This window comes from Balaenoptera borealis (genome assembly GCF_965194805.1).
Source record: "Balaenoptera borealis genome assembly, chromosome: 18".
In the NCBI taxonomy this organism is placed as follows: domain Eukaryota; kingdom Metazoa; phylum Chordata; class Mammalia; order Artiodactyla; family Balaenopteridae; genus Balaenoptera; species Balaenoptera borealis.
Genome location: NC_138877.1, coordinates 10127502 through 10151199, shown reverse-complemented (window position 1 = coordinate 10151199; position 23698 = coordinate 10127502). Strand labels below are relative to the sequence as shown.

At 36.9% G+C, this 23698-nt stretch overlaps 1 protein-coding gene and 1 pseudogene across 8 annotated transcripts in view; one reads left to right on the top strand and one right to left on the bottom strand.

Annotated features, from left to right (window-relative positions):
- LOC309615649 (small ribosomal subunit protein eS6 pseudogene) overlaps positions 1-22648 on the top strand; it is a 35188-nt pseudogene extending 12540 nt beyond the window's left edge. Inside the window, exon 2 of the transcript XR_014249807.1 lies at positions 142-22648. The product of XR_014249807.1 is annotated as a small ribosomal subunit protein eS6 pseudogene (transcript). The remainder of the gene's footprint in view (positions 1-141) is intronic.
- PDS5B (PDS5 cohesin associated factor B) overlaps positions 1-23698 on the bottom strand; it is a 201216-nt gene that overhangs the window by 152556 nt on the left and 24962 nt on the right. The gene's annotated exons all lie outside the window — the stretch shown is intronic.

Here is a 23698-nt window from a genome sequence, read left to right as displayed (position 1 = left end):
CTAGAGAAAGCCCTCGCACAGAAACGAAGACTCAACACAGTCATAAATAAATAAATAAATAAATAAATAAATAAATAAATAAATAAATAAAAGAACATGAATTTCTTTAAAAAAAAAAAAAAAAACTTTAAGGGCAGGCAGGGGGAAAAAAAAGACGGGAACCCCCTCTCTGACCCCAATGAAGCTATCAGCAGATTTTTCAACAGAAACTACACAGGCCAGGAGAGAATGGAATGACAAAGTACTGAAACATTAAAACTGCCAGCTAAGAATACTCTATCCAGCAAAATTACATTTCAGATATGAAGAAGACATAAAAGCTTTCCCAGACAAACAAAAGTGAGTTCACCACCATCAGACCTGCCTTACGAGAAATGTTAGGATGAGCAATTTAAACTGAAACAAAAAGACAAAAGTACACAAAACTCTAAGGTGATAAATAGAATTAGAAAACTGTTACTTTCTTTACAAAAATATATAAAACACTTGATTATAGCATCAAGGTTAAAGGAAAAGAACATTAAAAATAACTATCGCTACTACAACTTGGTAATGAAATCACAATATGAAAAGATAATTTATGACATCAGAATTATAAAGAAAGAAGAGTAAAAGGCTGAAACCTTTATAGGTGAATGAAAATAAGTTGCTATCCACAGAAAAAGAACTATTTACCTATGAAGTGGGTTATGTAAACCTTATGGTAACCACCAAGCAAAAATCTAGAGCAGAGACACAAAACATAAAAAAAAAGGGGGCGGGGGGTGTGACTTAGCAAATCGCCATGGAAAACCACCGCATACAAATGTAGACAAAAATAGAAAGAAAGGAAATGGAAAGACAAAATAACCAGCAGGCAAAAAATAAAATGGAGGTAGTAAATCTTTACATATCAATAATCACCCTAAACGTAAATGGACTGACCTCATCAACCAAAAGACACGTAATAGCTGGATGGATAAAAAAACAAGACCCAACTATACTCTGCCTACTGGAGACTCATTTCAGCTCTAAAGACACATGTAGACTCAGAGTGAAAGGACAGAAAATGATATTCCAAGCACACAGAAACCAAAAGAAGGCAGGTGTAGCCATACTTATACCAGACAAAGCAGACTTCAAGCCAAAAGCGTAACAAGAGACAACAAAGGTCATTACAAAATGATAAAGGGATCAGTATATCAAGGCATAACAAAAGTAAATATATACAACCCCAACATTTAGGCACGGGACATGTTAAACAAATACTAATAAATCTTAAGGGAGAAAGAGACAATACAGTAACAGTAAGGAACTTCAACAGCCCCCTAACAGCAATGGATAGATCATCCAGACAGAAAATCAGCTAGGTAACATTGGAATTGAACCACTCTCTAGAACAAATGGACTTAAAAGACATATAGAGAACAATCCATCCAATAGCAGCAGAATGCACATTCTTTTTAAGTGCACATGGAACATTCTCCACAACAGATCCTACCTTAGGCCACAAAACAAATCTCGGCAAATTTAAGACTAAGATCATACCAATTGTCTTTTCTGACCACAATGACATGAAATTAGAAATAAACAAGAAAAAATTGAGAAGACCTACAAATATGTAGCTGCTAAACAATACACTTCTAAACAACCACCGGGTCAACAAAGAAATCAAAAGGGAAATAAAAATTCTCAACACAAATGAAAATGCAAAAACGACATATCAAATATTGTGGGATGCAGAAAAAGCAGTTCTGAGAGAAAAATTTATAGCAATAAATGCAAATGCTAAGAAATTAGAAAGATCTCAAATAAATAACGTAGCTTTACACTTCAAGGGACTAGAAAAAGAACAACAAATCAAGTCCAAAGTTAGCATAAGGAAGGAAATAATATAAAATGGAGACCAGAAAAACAATAGGATCAACAAAACTAAGACCTGGTTCTTCAAAAACATAAACAAAATTGACAAACCTTTAGCTAGACTAAGAAAAAAAAGAGAGGACTCAAAATTAGAAACCAAAAAGGAAATACTACAACTGATATTACAGAAATACATAAAACTGTAAGTGACTACTATGAACAATTTTATGCCAACATAATCTAGAAGAAAAGGATACATTTCTACAAACATACAACCTGCCAAGACTGAATCAAGAAGAAACAGAAAATCTGAACAGACCAACAATGAGTAAAGAGATTGAATCAGTAATCAAAAATCTCCCAATACAGAAAACTCCAGAACCAGACATCTTCACTGAAGAATTAACACCAATCCTCCTCAAACTCTTCCAAAATACTGAGGAAGGAAAATGTCCTAACTCACTCTATGAAGGTAGCATTACCTTGATACCAAAACCAGATAAGGATACCACAGGAAAAAAATATATAGATCAATATTCCTGATGAATATAAAGATGCAAAAATTGTCAACAATATATTAGCAACCAAATTCAAGAATACATGCAAAGGCGTATTACACCATGAGCAAGTGGGATTTATCCCTGGTATGTAAAGGATGATTTAATGTATGTACATCAATAAGTGTAATACATCACATCAATAAAATAAAGGGCAAAAATCACATGATCATCTCAATATTTGCAGAAAAATTATTGACAAAATGCAAAATTCTTTCATGAGGAAAATTGCCAACATATTGGGTATGGAAGGACTATACCTCAACATAAAGGCCATATTGTCAATGGAGAGAAACTGAACGTGTCTCCCCTAAGATCCGGAACAAGACAAGGATGCCCACTCTCACCACTCCTAATCAGTATATTACCAGAAGTACTAGCTAAAACAGTTGCACAAAACCAACAAATAAAAGGCATCCAAATTAGAAACAAAGTAAAACTGTTGCTATTTGCTGATATGATCTTACACATAGAATCAAAAAAATAAATAAATAAATAAAAAAACTGTTGGAATTAGTTAACAATTTCAGTGAAGTGCAGAATACAAAATCAACATACAGAAATCAGTTGCAGTCCTTTACACTGATGATGGAGCATTTGAAAAAGAAAGAAAACTATCCAGGTTACCATAGCATCAAAAATAATAAAATATTTACAAATAAATTAAACCAAGGAAGTGAAAGATCTGTATAATGAAAACCACAAGACTGCTAAAAGAAATTAAAGACATAAACAAATGGAAAGATATCCCACACTCATGAAACAAAAGAACACTGTTAAAATGGCCACACTAACCAAAGCTATCTACAGTTTCAACACAATCCCCATCAAATAAAAGGCTATTCTTCATAGGAATAGAGGAAATAATCCTAAAACTTGTGGGACCCACAAAAGATCCCAAACACCCAAAGCAATTCTGAGAAAAAAAGAACAAAGCCAGAGATATCACACTTCCAGATTTCAAACTAGACCACAAGCCATAGTAATAAAGAGAGTATGATACAAGCACAAAAACAGACACATCAGCCAATGAATAAAGAGCCCAGAATTAAATTCCAGCGTATAAGGTCAACAAATATTCACCAAGGGAACTGAAAATACCGAATAGGGAAAGAACAGTCTCTTCAACAAATGATGGTGGGAAAACTGGAGAAACACATGCAGAACAAAGAAACTGGACCTCAATCTAACACCACTCACAAAAATTAACTCAAAGTGGATCAAAGACAAACACAAGACCTGATACCATTAAACTTCTAGAAGAAAATGTAGGGAGGAAGCTCACCAATAATGGTTTTGGCAATGATTTTTTAGACTTCACCAAAAGCACAAACAGCAAAAGCAAAAATCAACAAATGGGACTACATCAAACTCAAAAGCTTCTGCACAGCAAAAGAAACAGCAAAACGTACAGAGAAAATTTACCCAAACCATATATTGGATAACGAGTTAATATACAAAATATAAAGAGCTTAATCAACTTAATAACAAAAAAAATCTAATTAAAAAATGGGCAGAAAAAATAGACATTTTCCCAAAAAGAACATCAAAATGGCCAACACACATATGAAGAGATGCTTGACATCACACTAATCATCAGGGAAATACAAATCAATACCACAATGAGATATCCCCTCACACATGTTAGAATGGCAATAACCAAGAAGAGACAACAAGTGCTGGCAAAGATGTGGTGAAAAGGGAACTCTTATAAATTGTTGGTGGGAATGTAAATTGGTCCAAGCACTATGGAAAACAACATGGTTGTTCAATAAAAACAACATGGCTGTTCCTCAAAAAAAAAAAAAAAAAAAAAAAATAGATCTACCATACAATCCAGCAATTACACTTCTGAGTATATACTCAAAGGAAATGAAAACAGAATTTTGACAAAATTCACGCACTTTCATGTTTATCACAGTATTATTCACAATAATAATATATTATTATTATTAAATAATAAAGGATATTACAAAACCCCAAAGGTCATCAATGGATAAATGGATAAAATAGAGGTGGTATATATACACAAAGGAATATTATTCAACCATGAGAAAGGAGGTTATCCCGCCACTGCGACAACATGGATGGAACGTGAGCACATTATGCTAAGTGAGGTAAATCAGAGAAAGACATGTTATCACTTATAAGTGGAATCCAAAAAGTTAAACCTATAAAAAACACAGTAACATGGTGGTTGCCAGGGGATGCATGGGGTAGAAAGAATAGGGGATAAGACTAATGGTGTTCAGGGGTACAAACTTGTAACAAGTAGTAAATAAGCCATAGAGATCTATGCACAGAATAATAAATATAGACAATAATGTTGTACTATAATTATGTAATGTGATTAGTACCACTACTTCAACAATCATATTACAGTATATAAATGTATCAAAGTAATATGCTGTACACCTCGGACTTACACAATGTTACATGTCAAATTGCTTCAATTAAAAGAAACTTCAATAAAAAAAAAGAAAAAGAAATGGATTGTGGTAAAATGAAAACAAATCTTTAAAAAGAAATAAAAGCAAGCAAAGAAAAGGGAAAGGTTGGGCACAGAACAGAAAATGGAAACTACAAGAAAAAGAAAAGTGGGTACCTACATTATTATCAGACCAAACAGATTTTAAAACATAAAAAGTTATAAGACATCATCATAAAGAAGTCATCACAAAATAATTAAAATAGTGAAATCACCAGGAAGGTAATTTTACATTTATATGAACTATTAAACGACATTAAAATACAGCAAAAATTGATAAAACCACAGGGATAAACTGACATATCCATGAACAGAGTACAAACAGTTTTAACACCTTTTCCACTACTGACAGATTATACACTAGAAAAATTAACAAAGATATAGAAAACTTAAATAAGATAATTAACAAGCTTGACTTGTTGGTCATTCATAGAACCCTGCACTCTTACACATTCTTCTCAAGCACAATATATAACACTTAGAAAAATTAAGGACAATCTAGTATACAACAAATTCAAAAGAATCCAAATCTCACTGACCACATCTTTCTGACTAAAATGTCATCAACCAGTAGAAAACAAAAAGATAAATATGTCCATGTGTTAGGAAATGTAAAAACACACAAATAATAATAACACAGATGTAAGAAAAAATAGATACAAAACTTGTAGTAATTAGGGAAAGTAGTATAGAAAGGAAAATTGAGAGCCTTTTATATTTATACTGAAAAGAAAAAAAGGGTTAAAATAAAGAAGTTAAGCATGAAACCTAAGGAGCCAGGAAAAGAAAATAAGAATAAAACAAAAATGAACCCAAAGAATAGAGAAAAAAAATAATAAAGAGCAGAAGTTAATTAGGAGAATACACCTAAACAGCCAAAAATTGGCAAATTTCTGATAAGGCTGATCAAGAATAGAAATTTTTAAAATTAACATTAGGAATAAAAAAAGAATGTAACTACAGACATTAGTATGGGTATTAAAAGCATGATAAAGAATACTTTAAGCCAAGGATTGGCAAACTTTTTCTTAAAAGACTAGACAATAAATGCTTTTGGCTTATGGCTCATACCTTCTTTCCTAACTCTGCACTTACAGCACTAAAGCAATCACAGACAATATGAATGAGTGTGGCTGTATTCCAATAAAACTTTATTTACAAAAAGAGGCAGGCAGCCCGTGGGCAATAGTTTGCTGAATCCCTGCTTTATGCCAATAAATCTGGTAACTCAGGTGATATAATTTCCTAGAAAAACAACATAAATAACAAAACCTTATTCTAGAAGAAATTTAAAAATCTAAATAGACCAGTAATCATTAAAGAAACTGAAAATTGAAAACGAAACATCAGGCTTAATGAGCTGTTTCAAATTTTCAAAGAACAGAATGGTTCCATCTTATACAAAAGCTTCCAGAAAACAGACACAAAGAGAATATTTTCCATCTTTCTGTGAAACTAATAAAACCCTGACATGAAAATCAAAAAATACTACAAAGACTCATAAGCAAACATACATACATGGATTAACCACATAACTCCAGCAACGTATCTTAAAAGACAGCTATATCACAGCACTGCTCAACAGAACTTCCTGCAATGGAAACATTCTATAATTTGCACTGTCCAATATCATAGCCGCTAGCTACAATTAACACTTGAAATGTGGTTGGTATGCCTAAGAAACTGGATTTTAATTTTGCTTAATTCTCATTAAAATTAAACTGCCACATGGGGCTAGTGGCTTCTATATTGGACAGGGTAGCTATCTTATGACCAACTTGGGTTTATCCTAATAATGCAAGGTTGGTTTATAACCAGAAAAATCTATCAACACGATCTACCACATCAACACACTGAAGGAAGAAAGAAAACTATCTCAACACCTGCAGAAATCAATGCCCATTTGCTAAAAATACAAGAAAAGAAAATATGCTTACCTAAATAAAGCTTATCTACCAAAAACCAACAACAAACATCATTCTTAATGGTGAAACGTATCAAGTATTCCCTCTAAAGCCAAAAAATAATAATAATTCCACTACCACTACTGCTCTTTAATATTTACCAGAAGATTCTAGCTAGTACACTAAGAAAAGGAAATCAGTGTATAAGGATTAGAAACTACAGTCTCATTATTTGCAAGTGATATAATTTGCTATGTAGAAACTGATAAACAGCAAAATATTGGAAAACAAAAAGCTTAATAAGGTAGGCAGATTAGTATGCAAAAATCTATTGCATTTCCATACACCAGTCAAAGCAACTGAAAATGTAAATTAAAATCAAAAAAAAATATTTCAAGGTACATTTTAAAGATTTAACCAAACATGTTTAAGACCTATATGATGAAAACTGTAACACCTTACTAAAAAACATTATATAAAATCTAAATGCTTACAAAGATATACTATGTTCATATCATAAAGATGGCAATTCTCCCCCAAAGTATCTTATAAATAAATAAGTCAACAGAGCACCTGAAAGACCTTAGTACCAGATTTTAAAATTATTCAGATGTGCAAAAAGCTAAAACACACATGAAAAATGAAGTGGGGAGGAATTTGCCCTAACAGAAAGCGTAAGTTATTACAGTGAGGATAGACATATAGATCATGGAACAGAAATGAGTCTAAAAATAGACCTACACACATATGGTAACTTGATTGTGATAGAGTTAGTTTTGCAGATCAATGCAGAAAAGATGGACTCTTTAACAAAGGAATCTGAATATTCATAAAGGAAAAAATGGATTTCAATCCCTATCCCACTACTGATGAGGAAAAAAAACAAAAGCATCCCCAGTGAAATGAAATGAAAGACAAAGGTTTAAAACAAGAGACATTTTTTATGACCCAAGTCTGGAAAGATTTCTTAAACCAAACTAAATATAAATTTTAAAAAAACCATGAAATAAAAAATTGATAATCTTTACTACATTAAAATTAATACCTCAATATGGGGGAAGGTATTTATAACTCAACTTTTTTTTAAAGTTAGTAACCAGAATATACAAAGAACACGTACAAATAGGGAAGAAAAACACAACCAAACAGGAAAAAAGCGTCAATATCAGGTGCATTACAAAACACGAATAAATATCCATTAAACATTTGACAAGTTGTCCCCTCTCTCCTTTGTAATGAAAAAAATAAAAATTAAGACCACAATAAGGAAGGATTTTACACACAATGAACTAGCAAAACTTGAAACAGGTAATAACACCATTATTAAACCAGATGCTAGCAAGGGAAATGAAACTGCCACAGTTGGTTTAAACTACTCTTATTTAACCCTTGTGGTTCACTAGGGACCAGCCTCCTCCCAAGCACATGTAACAAACCTGAGCTCCATTTGCAAGAAAGAAGCTAACCACACTGTTTGCCACATTGGTCCCTTCCTTTCAGATATTTATATCTCTTACTTATCTCATATTTTCACACTGTCAAGATACCCAAAACAATGTGGGTATGTGCCTGCCTCCCCTACAACCATTACAACCCTCTTTGATAATGTAGCTGCAATGAATTTAGGGTAGCAGTAATATCTAACTCCATTAAATAGGCCCTAACTGGCCGAGATAATCAGAATAACTCCATCTCCCTAGAGAATAAATACATGGTTTACAGTAAAACAGATTTAAACTGATGGGGATATGGCAATTCTCCAAGCCAGAGGTACTGATACACAGGTGGTTCGACCATAGATCAGGAATTTGTTTTAGCTGAGACAAATAATAAATATGCACATGATTTCACTTCTCACTAGTGTACAATCTCTGTCTTGCAAACGAGTTCTCTCAGCAAAGACTGTCAACATCAGAGAATCTATTAATGAATGAATTATATTGACAGGCAAAAGAAAAAAAAAAAAAACACAAGATCATCTAAATTAAACTACTCCCTATTCCTGATTTATATAAATCTCTCTCAGAACAAATCAGGAAAAGAGGAGAGATTCTTTTAATATAATGAACAGTACCTTTCAGAAGTAAAGAGCAAATAATTAAACTTAGTTACAAAACACTAGAGCATTTCCACTTAGACAAGTGCAAGATAAGAGTGCTCACAGGGACCTCCCTGGTGGTGCAGTGGTTAAGAATCCGTCTGCCAATGCAGGCGACAAGGGTTCGAGCCCTGGTCCAGGAAGATCCCACATGCTGCGGAGCAACTAAGCCCTTGGGCGCCACTACTACTGAGCCCTCGCGCCACAACCACTGAAGCCCGCGCGCCTAGAGCCCGTGCTCCGCAACAAGAGAAGCCACCGTAATGAAAAGCCCGCACACCACAATGAAGAGTAGCCCCCGCTCGCCACAACTAGAGAAAGCCCACACGAAGCAACAAAGACCCAACACAGCCAAAAATAAATGAATAAATAAATTAAAAAAATAAAAAAAAAGAGTGCTCACAGTATCCATTTGGATTCGTGAAGTGTCAAGGAACAAAATTTCCTAGTCCAACTACATTCAACAACAAAAAGAGTTTATTGTCTTGGGGAAATAAATAGTAATCCCAAAGTAGAGAAGGCTTTCGGTATGGTTCCATTATTGCTCTTGACTCTAATTCTATCCCAGTTCCTTGACTCTGTCTTCTCCACATGCCAGTTTGAACCCCAAGATACCAGGCAATGGCAACATGGGCTACATTTTTTTTTAATATATTTACATGCAGAGACGAGTATAACAGAAAAGTATGTAAAATTACATGTCCTACAACAGTAAAGTTAAGCAATTTTTGGTATAAACATACAAAACTACAAGTGATGATGCAATTTATGTGCTGACCCAGATCAAAGTCCAAAATACATCATTAAATTGAAAAGGCAAAACAATACATACAGCATGACCTCCATTTGTGTTTTTAAAACATAAAATTTTTTTAAATAAAAAAAGTAATTGCCAGTTCTAACTTAGCACTTTGAAATATTTCTAGAACTCAAGATGTAACTACTAAGGAAGTCTTTGGCTGCAGGCAAGAACATTATGAAAATAGTATTTTGAAAACAAAAGTCTACTTCTAGATTGCCAAATTACTGTATTAACTACATAGTAAATGAAAGAATAAAACTAACATTCATTGAGCATCTATTTGCCAGAAACTACATAAATTACTTTTACGTATTCAATACTTGGTGTTACTCATCTTTCCAGCAACCCTGAAATATATGAGGTTCATGCTAAGAAAGAATTAATAGAAACAACATGTCCATAGCCCACAGGTCATAACTCTTGTAATTGACAAAGCTGGAATTCAATTCCAAATTTAATTCCAATAGAATATTATTCAGCCATTAAATGAAAGAAGGAAATCCTGCCATTTGCAACAACACAGATGGAACTGGAGGGCATTATGCTAAGTGAAATAAGTCAGAGAGAGAAAGACAAATACTGTATGATCTCATTTATATGTGGAATCTAAACCAAACAAAAAACTGAATTCACAGATAGAGGGAACAAATTACATTGGTGGCTGCCAGAGCTGGAGGGTGAGGTGGGCAAAATGGGTGAACGTGGTCAAAAAGTACAAACTTCCAGTTATAAAATAAGTCATGGGGATGTAAGTGCAGCATGGTGACTATAATTAATAATACTGCATTGTATATTTGAAATTTGCTAAGAGAATAAATCTTAAAAAGTTCTTTCCATAAAAAAAAAATGTGTAACTAGGTGTGGTGATGGATGTTAACTATAACTAGACTTATTGTGGTAATCATTTCACAATATATACAATACCAAATCATTACGTTGTACACCTGAAACTAATATGGTATATGTCAATCATATCTCAATTTTTAAAACTTTTTTAAAAGATTTTTTTGATGTGGACCATTTTTAAAGTCTTTATTGCATTTGTTACAATATTGCTTCTGTTTTATGTTTTGCTTGTTTGGCCACGAGGCATGTGGGATCCTAGCTCCCTGACCAGGGACTGGACCTGCACCCCTGCACTGTAAGGCCAAGTCCCAACCACTGGACCGCCAGGGAAGTCTCAATTTTTTAAACATTTTAACTTTACTAAGTAGCCCTTATCTTCCATTAATTCCCCGTATATTTAACTTTCCACAGTTTGCCACCCTTAGAAACTCAATGTCCTTTTCCTTCGCCTTGTCACTTCTCTAAAAATGCATTGTTCTTTTGTCAGTCTAATACGTAGGGTCCCAGCCAATGAATTTAGGATGGATAGAGGAAACAGATTTTTTCCTCCCATACAAGAAATTAGCAAAAGACAGATTTTTACTAATGTATGTATGTATAGGAGTTCACAGAAAAATGTGACTCAAGGAGACATTTAAAATCTGAGCCTTATATAGCATCTTAATAGGGGAAGGGCATTGATAGGAAAACAAATGACTATTTGAAAAGATAAATGGGCCCTGACAAGAACAAATGGGAGACAGGGAAGTAAATATTTTTTATGCCATGATAGCTTATTCTGGATCCCTTTAGGTGTCAAGACTATAGCAATGCAGGACAGAGACTGGGCTCAACTCTGAATACAACAAGGATAAGAGGGAATTAATAACAAAAACAAAAAAAGTTCGCGCTTCAAAGGGTAACATCAAGAAAGCATAACAGGGCTTCCCTGGTGGTGCAGTGGTTGAGAGTCTGCCTGCCAATGTAGGGGACACGGGTTCGAGCCCTGGTCTGGGAAGATCCCACATGCCGCGGAGCAACTGGGCCCATGAGCCACGATTGCTGAGCCTGCGCGTCTGGGGCCTGTGCTCCGCAACAAGAGAGGCCGCGATGATGAGGGGCCCACGCACCACGATGAAGAGTGGCCCCTGCCTGCCACAACTGGAGGAAGCCCTCGCACAGAGACGAAGACCCAGCACAGCCATAAATAGATAAATAAATAAATAAATACATAACTAAACCCAAAGTTTAAAAAAAAAAAAAAAGAACAAAATATAATTTAAAAAGAAAAAAAAAAGAAAACGTAACAGCTACCAACAGAATGGGAGAAAATTTATGTAAATCATATACATAAGTGTATCTGCTAAGGAGCTTGTATCTAGAGTACACAAAGAACTATCACAACTCAATTTTAAAATGGACAAAGGATCTGAACAGTTTTCCAAAGATACACAAGTTGTTAATACACACATGAAAAATTGCTCAACATCATTAACCATCAGGAAATGCATATCAAAACCACAATGAGATACCAGCTCACACCCACTAGGATGGCTATAATCAAAAAGACAGACAATAACAAGTGTGGGCAAGGATGTAGAGAAATTAAAACCTTCATACACCGATGGTAGGAATGTAAAACGGTGCTGTAGCTTTGGCTTTTCCTCAAACAGTTAAACCAAGTTAACATATGATCCAGCAGAAATAAAAACATGTCTGCACATAAACTTTTACACGAATGCTCATTATAGTATTACTCATAATAGCTAAAGTGGAAACAACCCAAATGCCCATCAACTAATGAATGGATAAAATATAGTCTAGCCATATAATGGAATATCTGGCAATAACAAGAAATGAAGTACTGACATATACCACAACACAGATGAACTTCGACAACATTAAGTTAAAGACACCAATTACAAGGGACCAAATATTAAATGATTCCACTAATATGAAATGTACAGAATAGGCAGATCTATAGAGACAGAAAGCAGATTAGTGGTTGCAGAGGGGAGGGGAAGGGAGATGAGACGTTAGGGGGTGTTGGCTAAAAGGTGTGGGTTTCTTTGCGGGGTAATGAAATGTTCTAAAATTGACTGTGGTAACAGATGCACGACTCTGTAAATATACTAAACCACTGAGCTGTACACTAAATTAGTGAACTGTATTGTATGTGAATTATATCCAAAAAAGGATGTTTAAAAACACCAATGAGATAAAAGCTATAATAACTCATATACCAATCCAGGCAAAGAATCAGGAGTCTGAAAGTATGTAGTAGGGATAAGGAAACCTTCCCTGAAAAATCACACTTGAGCTAAATCTTTAAAAAGATGCGCAAAGTGTGCCAACAGAACAAACATACGCAGAGGATTTCACATGAAATTAAAAGCACACGCAGATGCACAGACATGCAAGAGAATATAACAATCCTGGATAATTTCACACAGCAGAAATCAGAAATTCTGTTGCAAAGTAACTAAAGATTCTGCTGGAGAGGGAAGCAGAGACAGATTCATCAAGAGCCCTGAACGCTCAACTTTATTTTTTCTTGCAAGCAATGTGAAGTTAACATTTTAACCAAACGAATAAAATGATCAAATGTTCTTTACATAAACTATTTTGACAGTCCCTGGAAGATGGACTGGGAAAAGGTAAGAATGGAGTTAAGAGACTGACTAGGAGGCTTCTAAACTAATTTAAGAAAAAAATGATGAGCTCTTTTTTGCAGCACCTTGGAGCTGGTCAGCTGCTTCAGGATGAAACTGAATATCTCTTTCCCAGCCACTAGATGCCAGAAACTCACTGAAGTGGACAATGAATGCAAACTTTGTACCTTTTATGAGAAGTGTATGGCCACAGAAGTTGCTGCTAATGCTCTGGGTAAAGAATGGACGTGTTATGTGGTCGAAATCATTGGTGGGAACGACAAACAAGGTTTCCCATGAATCAGGGTGTCTCCATGGCCGTGTCCATCTGCTACTAAGGGGCAGTCCTGTTACAGACCAAGGAAGACTGGAGAAAGAAAGTGCAAATCTGTTCAGGGTTGCATTGTGGACACCAGTCCAAGTGTTTTCAACTTGGTCATTATTTAAAAAAAAATAAAAAGGGAGAGAAGGATATTCCTGAAGTCACTGACACTACTGCGCCTCGTCGACTCGGGACCAAAATCGCTAAAATTCGCAAACTTTTCAATCTCTCTAGAGAAGATCATGTCCACCAGTGTGTTGTGAGAAAGCCCCTAAACAAAGAGGGTAAGTAACCTAGGACCAAGGCACACAAGATTCAGTGTTTGTTATTCCACGTGTTCTGCAACACAAACATCAGCATATTGCTCTGAAGGAACAGTGTACCAAGAAAAATAAAGAAAGGCTGCAGAATACGCTAAACTTTTGGCCAAGAGAATGAAGGAGGCCAAAGAAAAATGCCAGGAAGAGACTACCAAGAGAGGGAGGCTGTCCTCTCTGAAAGCTTCTACCTCTGAGTCCAGTCAAAAATAAGATGTTCTAAGAGTAACAAATAAATAAGGTCAGATAAAAAAAAAAAAAAATGAGAAGAATCTGCACTAAACCAAAAGCAATAAGTATAAAGGAGAAGAGTGTGAGAGATAACAGAAATAGTAAATTTATTAACTAACTGGAGAGAGAAAAAAACCAATTAAGGAATGAAAATCAGGAGTGAGGTCAAACTTCAGATGTTGATTTGAGAGTAACCAACATTAAACAGAAGCCACAGAAATGAATGACATTGTGCAAGAAAAGCTCAGGAAGGAGATGGAGAAAAAAAAAAGACAAAGTACCGTGGAATAGTTTTTCCTCAAATTGAAATGTCCCCATATAACCAATTCACATCAGTAAAATCCATAATTACTATATTAGGAAACTAACTATAAAGATTAATACTACTTCATGAAAAAATTAGATGGCTCTAAAAAGAAAAGGGTGATTAACTTCAGCCTCATTTAATATTTTCAATAAGAAAGGTTTTTCTTATTTGCAACAAGAAAGGTTTTTCAGCATAGGGTAAGAAGAAGAAGAAAAGGAATAACATATAGAGTACCCACCTAGCCTGTGCTCGTAGTTCTAAACAATGTATATTAATTCATTTAATCCTCACCAACAATGGTGGGAGGTAACCAATCTCCTTTCCTAGAAAGTGAGGCACAAAGAGGTTAAGTAATGTGCCCAAGGCTGAAAGGCTAGTAAGGTCTGGGACAAGGACTCTAACAGTTCCAGAGGCCCCATGTTTTACCACTGTACTGGCTGTCAAAGGCCAGTATTAGGTTTTCAAAGCAAAAACAAAAAACCTTGGTTCAACGTTGGGTCTACCACCAACCTTGGCATATTGGTAACTCAAGCAGTTCAGTCTGTCTCCTCAGCTATAAGGAGGAAATAATGACAGCATCACAGGATTATTATGAGTATTTTAGTCATGAATATAGAACACCTAATCATTGTAAGTAATAATAATAAACATTTACTGAGCACATATTGGCATATATTAAGGCACTACCACAGACACTTTACACAGTTTATTTTACCTAATCTTCAAAATTGTCTCAAAAAGAATTGTTACTCTCCTAGCCATTTTTACAGGTTAGGAAACAGATTCAAAGGGATGAATAGACTTGTGCAGCATCATGTTGTATGGTAAAATGCTTATACAATCGCCCCAATTCTCCACCCCTCCTAGTAGCCATACCCCTAGCAATGTGACACTGCAGCTCCTCCCATCAAGAGGTAGAGCTCATTTTCCCACATCTTGAATCTTGTCTGGCCTCATGACTTGCCTTGAACCAACAGAACGTGGCAGAAGTGATGTTGTGCCAGTTCCAAGTGTAGACCTCAAGAGACCTTGCTTGTTTCTACTACCTCTCTAAGAATCCTGCCACCACCATGTGAAGAAGCCCAGACTTGCCTGATAAATGATGAGAGACATGTGCCTCAGTCACCCTCCATCATCCAGCAGAGAGCCAGCCAACAGCCAGAAATGTGAGAAGCCACCATAGACCAGCCAGCTTCCAGACAATCTGCCAGGTGACCACCGATGTTATGAGCTATCCTAGATGAAATCTGCCAAATCTAGCCCAGGTGATCAGAACCATCCATGTGATCTACAGATTCATGAGTAATAACGCACACTCATTTTAAGCCACTGAAATGCGGGGGGTGGGGGGGGGGTTGTTAAAGAGCCATAGTTAACAGAAAGTCATGGTAAGCAGAACAGCTGGAATTTAAAGCCAGGTGGTCTGACTCCAGGCTCACCCTCTTTCCAGTTTCAGAGTAGATATGACAAGCAATGCTACTGCAGTATTTTCATTTGTGAAAATGATGTCACTTATATTCACTGTTCTTTATTCTTTAAAATTAATTTATAAAAGCTCAAAATAGTAAATGTAATTCTCATTTCCTCCTTTAGGTAAACAAAAAATCCAAGAAGTATATCAGATCTAGATTCAAAACTTGGGACTCTCCTGGCGGTCCACTGGTTAAGACTCCACGCTTCCAATGCAGGGGGCGTAGGTTCGATTCCTGGTCGGGGAACTAAGATCCCACATGCCGTACGGCCAAAAAACAAACAAAAAAACACATAGATTCAAACTCAACTGCTACCAACCTACCAACCATCTGCACATTATTAAATATGGGATAATAAAAAAGAAAAAACTATACGCACGTTCTGAATATATTTACACTTCTTTCAAAATAAATATTTCATATAGGGTATCCTACTAACTCCCCAAGTACTGTGAAATATACCTGTATTAATTTGTATTAACTCATTCTCACTCTAAACAGATTTCCTTTGTTTCCCAATTCACTGACACATACAACACACCACATCACTTACCCACCCATATCCATCTATGCCCATATAGTTCCTTTGGAAGATCTTAGTTTCCACCAAGGGATGCAGAAACGATTCCATTAAACTGTAAGTTGAGGGTGCCACCCAGCCACTTTGGGTTATTCGTGCCAATGAATTAACAGACAAAGAAGGGGGTTACAGAACCGACTAGGGTTCTGATCTCACAATCAAGGGGAAGTCAGGTTGCTACCACACAAGAGGGGCTAACAGAAAGTATGTCTGGAATGCAGGAGTTCCTCTGGGAGGCCACTTAGTATTTCCATGTACTGTGATTAAAGTCAGTGGAAACAATCCAGGCAGGACTGCTAATGACCCAGACCCTTAAGGAATGAAGATTTAGGTCACCCCATCAGGCAAGAAACCACAACCAGCTGAGGTATTGCCAAGAACAGAGGGACTGTGGAATGACAACAGAAGATAATTATAGACAGCAACTACAACCACATGACTAGTTGCAGAAATGAAAATTCTAATGAGTATTTCTTCCTTTTATGATATAAAAAATTTGTATATATATTAACCAACTTACTTCTTACCCCACTTTCTACATCCATCTGATAGTAGCTAATCTCATATCTCCATATTTAAGTTACAGGATATTAAGTAGAAAATGTGACATAGGTAGAAAAAAAATTAACCCACCTATGGATAAAGGGATTTTGTATCCTCTCTTAAGGAGAGCATTTGTATGTTATCAGGTGAACAAAGGATAGATGCATTATGTTCACCAAAAGTATACTTTTGTAATTGTCTTTATTTATAAGGTAAATATGATAAAAACAAGTGTGCACTGGTGCCGTGGTGACAAGTGATGGTCTGTGATGGCTTTTTACCTTAGCCGGGTTGCAACTACATTTTCCCAAACACCATTCATTCCCTGCATGGTTGTGGGTTAGGGTTGGCCTCAAAAAGAAAAAAAAAAATTCCCATGAGATTAGAAGACAAAAGTGAAGCAGCTGCCAGGTTCAGAATGTCAATCTAAGGTCAGGTGTTGCCGCAGTCCTCACACAGTGTCATGGATTTTTGGGCTCATTGGCATGGGGCAGCAATTGAGCCTACAGCTCTTCCAGCTCCTGTCAGATCTCCACCTTTGCTTTTCCAAATAATACTGGGGCAGGTTTGTGTGCAGCTCCATGGTGCGGTGTGCCACACCTACTGCAGATTACCTACATCATCAAGGTTGAAGGTTACCTACATCATCAAGGTTGCAGGTGTGGAAGCAGTGAGAGCCATGAAAGTTCAAGTTTGGGCTCATAGGTTCTAACTCATTTCTAAAAGTTCCAAATATTCTTTGCAGGTTCCAGTCTAACCTTCCTCTCCCCCCGTTCATGTCCATGTTCCCTTCCCAACTACTAGCCCTGCTAACTTCAAGCCTAGAAGCAGATTCAGGTGTGTATAACTAGTTCCTACAATTGGGAAAACCAAAAAACCAATCACAACAATAATCTTACTTCCCTAATCAAACGCTAACTGACAAAGACAGAAATGTTATTTAGAGTTAGACTACTATAAAAAGGGCTAAAGGTATCCACATGCCTCTTATCTACTTCTTAAAACACTGAATTAAAGATAAAAAACTCAGGGGCTTCCCTGGTGGCGCAGTGGTTAAGAATCCAACTGCCAATGCAGGAGACACGGGTTCGAGCCCTAGTCCGGGAAGATCCCACATGCTGCGGAGCAACTAAGCCCATGTGTCACAACTACTGAGCCTGCGCTCTAGAGCCTTTGAGCCACAGCTACTGAAGCCCGCGCACCTAGAGCCTGTGCTCCGCAACAAGAGAAGCCACCGCAATGAGAAGTCTGCACACTGCAACGAAAAGTAGCGCCCACTCGCCACAACTAGAGAAAGCCTGCGCACAGCAATGAAGACCCACTGCAGCCAAAAATAAATAAGTTTATACAAGAAAAAAAGATAAAAAGTCAAACAGCACATATTGGGGTTATAATATACCTCATTTACCTTCCATCAGCAAAAATACTTAAGGATTTACCTAAAGTATGTTAGGTTTGAACGCGCTTACTTTCTAAATTTATTTATTTTTATTTATTTATTTTTGGCTGCATTGGGTCTTCGTTACTGTGCCCGGGCTTTCTCTGGTTGCGGTGAGTGGGGGCTACGTTGCGGTGTGCAGGCTTCTCATTGCGGTGGCTTCTCATATTGCAGAGCAGGGGCTCTAGGCGCACAGGCTTCAGTACTTGTGGCACGCGGGCTAAGTAGTTGTGGCTCGCAGGCTCTAGAGCACAGGCTCAGTAGTTGTGGCACACGGCCTTAGTTGCTCCACAGCATGAGGGATCTTCCCGGACCAGGGCTCGAACCCATGTCCCCTGCACTGGCAGGTGGATTCTTAACCACTGCGCCACCAGGGAAGCCCTGCACTTACTTTCTACAGAAGCCAGTACAAATTTTAAAATCTATCTCTTACTAAATTATATTTACATTAAGACAACAAAATAACCTTGTTTAATTTCAAGAGAACAATTAAAAATCAACACATCTTAAAATATGTATTTAGACTATATTAATGTTAACCTTAGACTTATGCTAAATGCACAAGACAATCAATTTATTAGATGTATGTGCCATCTTTAGAATCAACGCATCCAGTTCCCTCTTGGACACACTTTCTTTTTAAATATATTTTGCTTAAAAGTCAGAGCCATAAAGTCAAATTTCTGTAGAATGATTCTAAAACGTCCTCTGGACCAGAGCTCATCCTAGCTAACCATTTAAACATAAACAGATGTCCAATAGCCCTATCATGAAAATGAATTTTGAGACAGAAGCAGCTGAGACAAACATTTACATTTTACTACTTTTTTCCACAGAGTAGAAATATCAAGAAAAGTAAAAGTCAAAGACAGGTGAAAAACAACATTTTCTTCCAGTATTATCTGGTCGCATGTGTCTCACTGCTATCTATCAGAGGCTGGCGCTAATAAAGGGGAAAAGAAACGGCAGCAGAAACATGGCCGTCCCTTTCACCAGTCTTTATAAGCATTCTTTAACTCTAGGCTTTTCACTAAATAATTACGTATTTAAATCAAATACACGTAATTGAATTAACAGTGAGTTTCTGGGGCCCTGAACCGAGATGGTAGAGCAGAAGGACGTGCTCTCACTCCCTCTTGCGAGAACACCAGAATCACAACTAACTGCTGGACAATCATCAACAGGAAGACACTGGAACTCACCAAAAAAGATACCCCACGTCCAAATACAAAGGAGAAGCCACAATAAGACGGTAGCAGGGGCACACAGTAAAATCAAATCCCATAACTGGTGGGTGGGTGACTCACAGACTGCAGAACACTTATACCACAGAAGTCCACCAACTGGAGTGAAGGTTCTGAGCCCCACGAAAGGCTTCCCAACCTGGGGGTCTGGCAACGGGAGGAGGAATTCCTAGAGAATCAGACTTTGAAGGCTAGTGGGATTTGACTGCAGGACTTTGACAGGACTGGGGGAAACAGAGACCCCACTCTTGGAGGGCACACACAAAGTACTGTGCACATCAGGACCAAGGGGAAGGAGCAGTGACCCCAGGGGAGACTGAACCAGACGTACCTGCTAGTGTTGGACGGTCTCCTGCAGAGGCGGGGGGGTGGCTGTGGTTCACCGTGGGGACAAGGACACTGTCAGCAGAAGTTCTGGGAAGTAATCCTTGGCGTGAGCCCTCCCAGGGTCTGCCATTAGCCCCACCTAAGAGCCCAGGTAGGCTGCACTGTTGGGCTGCCTCAGGCAAAACAACCAACAGGGAGGAAACCCAGCCACACCCATCAGCCGCCCAAGAGGATTAAAGTTTACTGAGCTCTGCCCACCAGAGCAACAGTCAGCTCTACCCACCACCAGTCCCTCCCATCAGGAAACTTGCACAAGCCTCTTAGATAGCCTCATCCACCAGAAAACAGACAGCAGAAGCAAGAAGAACTACAATCCTGTAGCCTGTGGAACAAAAACCACATTCACAGAAAAACAGACAAGACGAAAAGGCAGAGGACCATGTACCAGATGAAAGAACAAGATAAAACCCCAGGAAAACAACTAAATGAACTAGAGATAGGCAACCTTCCAGAAAAAGAATTCAGAATAATGATAGTGAAGATGATCCAGGACTTCGGAAAAAGAATGGAGACAAAGATCGAGAAGATGCAAGAAATGTTTAACAAAGACCTAGAAGAATTAAAGAACAAGCAAACAGAGATGAACAATACAATAACTGAAATGAAAACTACACTAGAAGGAATCAATAGCAGAATAACTGAGGCAGAAAAATGGATAAGTGACCTGGAGGACAGAATGGTGGAATTCACTGCTGCGGAACAGAATAAAGAAAAAAGAATGAAAAGAAAGGAAGACAGCCTAAGAGACCTCTGGGACAACATTAAACACAACAACATTCACATTATAGGGGTCCCAGAAGGAGAAGAGAGAGAGTAAGGACCAGAGAAAGTATTTGAAGAGATTATAGTCAAAAACTTCCCTAACGTGGGAAAGGAAATAGCCACCCAAGTCCAGGAAGTGCAGCGAGTCCCATACAGGATAAACCCAAGGAGAAACACGCCGAGACACGTAGTAATCAAATTGGCAAAAATTAAGACAAAGAAAAATTATTGAAAGCAGCACGACAATAACACAATAATAGTGGGGGACTTTAACACCTCACTTACACCAATGGACAGATCATCCAAAATGAAAATAAATAAGGAAACAGAAGCTTTAAATGACACAATAGACCAGACAGATTTAACTGTTATTTATAGAACATTCCATCCAAAAACAGCAGATTACACTTTTTTCTCAAGGGTGCACGGAACATTCTCCAGGATAGATCACATCTTGGCTCACAAATCAAGCCTCAGTAAATCTAAGAAAACTGAAATCATATCAAGCATCTTTTCTGACCACAACGCTATGAGATTAGAAATGAATTCCAGGGGAAAAAATGCAAAAAACACAAACACATGGAGGCTAAACAATACGTTACTGAGTAACCAAGAGATCACTGAAGAAATCAAAGAGGAAATCAAAAAATACCTACAGACAAATGACAATGAAAACACGACGATCCAAAACCTATGGGATGCAGCAAAAGCAGTTCTAGGAGGGAAGTTTATAGCTATACAAGCCTACCTCAAGAAACAAAAAAAAAAAATCTCAAATAAACAATCTAATCTTATACCTAAAGGAACTAGAGAAAGAAGAACAAACAAAACCCAAAGTTAGTAGAAGAAAAAAAATCATAAAGACCAGAGCAGAAATAAATGAAATAGAAACAAAGAAAACAATAGCAAAGATCAATAAAACTAAAAGCTGGTTATTTGAGAAGATACACAAAATAGGTAAACCATTAGCCAGACTCATCAAGAAAAAGAGGGAGAGGACTCAAATCAATAAAGATAGAAATGAAAAAGGAGAAGTTACAACAGACACCACAGAAATACAAAGCATCCTAAGAGACTACTACAAGCAACTCTATGCCAATAAAACGGACAACCTGGATGAAATGGACAAATTCTTAGAAAGGTATAACCTTCCAAGACTGAACCAGAAAGAAATAGAAAATATGAACAGACCAATCACAAGTAATAAAAATGAAACTGTGATTTAAAATCTTCCAACAAACAGAAGTCCAGGAACAGATGGCTTCACAGGTGAATTCTATCAAACATTTAGAGAAGAGCTAACACCCATCCTTCTCAAACTATTCCAAAAAATTGCGGAGGAAGGAACACTCCCAAACTCATTCTATGAGGCCACCATCACCCTGATACCAAAACCAAAGATACTACAAAAAAAGAAAATTACAGACCAATATCACTAATGAATATAGATGCAAAAATCCTCAACAAAATACCAGTAAACAGAATCCAACAACACACTAAAAGGATCATACACCATGATCAAGTGGGATTTATCCCAGGGATGCAAGGATTCTTCAATATACGCAAATCAATCAATGTGATACACCAGAGTAACAAACCGAAGAATAAAAACCATATGATCTCAATAGATGCAAAAAAAGCTTTTTACAAAATTCAACACCCATTTATGATAAAAACTCTCCAGAAAGTGGGCATAGAGGGAAACTACCTCAACATAATCAAGGCCATATATGACAAACCCACAGCAAGCATCATTCTCAATGGTGAAAAACTGAAAGCATTTCCTCTAAGATCAGGAACAAGACAAGGATGTCCACTCTCACCACTATTATTCAACATAGTTTGGAAGTCCTAGCCACGGCAATCAGAGAAGAAAAAGAAATAAAAGGAATACAAATTAGAAAAGAAAAGTAAAACTGTAACTGTTTACAGATGACATGATACTATACATAGAGAATCCTAAAGATACCACCAGAAAACTACTAGAGTTAATCAATGAATTCGGTAAAGTTGCAGGATACAAAATTAATGCACAGAAATCTCTTGCATTCCTATACACTAATGATGAAAAATCTGAAAGAGAAACTAAGAAAACACTCCCATTTACCACTGCAACAAAAAGAATAAAATACCGAGGAATAAACCTACCTAAGGAGACAAAAGACCTGTATGCAGCAAACTATAAGACACTGATGAAAAAAATTAAAGATGATACCAACAGATGGAGAAATGTACCATGTTCTTGGATTGGAAGAATCAATATTGTCAAAATGACTACACTACCCAAAGCAATCTACAGATTCAATGCAATCCCTATCAAATTACCAATGGCATTTTTTACGGAACTAGAACAAAAAACCTCAAAATTTGAATGGAGAAACAAAAGACCCCGAATAGCCAAAGCAGTCTTGAGGGAAAAAAAATGGAGCTGGAGAAATCAGACTCCCTGACTTCAGACTATACTACAAAGCTACAGTAATCAAGAAAATATGATACTGGCACAAAAACAAAAACATAGATCAATGGACCAAGATAGAAAGCCCAGAGGTAAACCCACACACATATGGTCAACTAATCTATGACAAAGGAGGCAAGGATATACAATGGAGAAAAGACAGTCTCTTCAATAACTGGTGCTGGGAAAACTGGACAGCTACATGTAAAAGAATGAAATTAGAACACTCACTAACACCATATACAAAAATAAACTCAAAATGGATTCAAGACCTAAATGTAAGACCAGACACTCTAAAACTCTTAGACAAAAACATAGGAAGAACACTCTTTGACATACATCACAGCAAGATCTTTTTTGATCCACCTCCTAGAGTAATGGAAATAAAAACAAAAATAAACAAATGGGACCTAATGAAACTTCAAGGCTTTTGCACAGCAAAGGAAACCATAATCAAGACGAAAAGACAACCC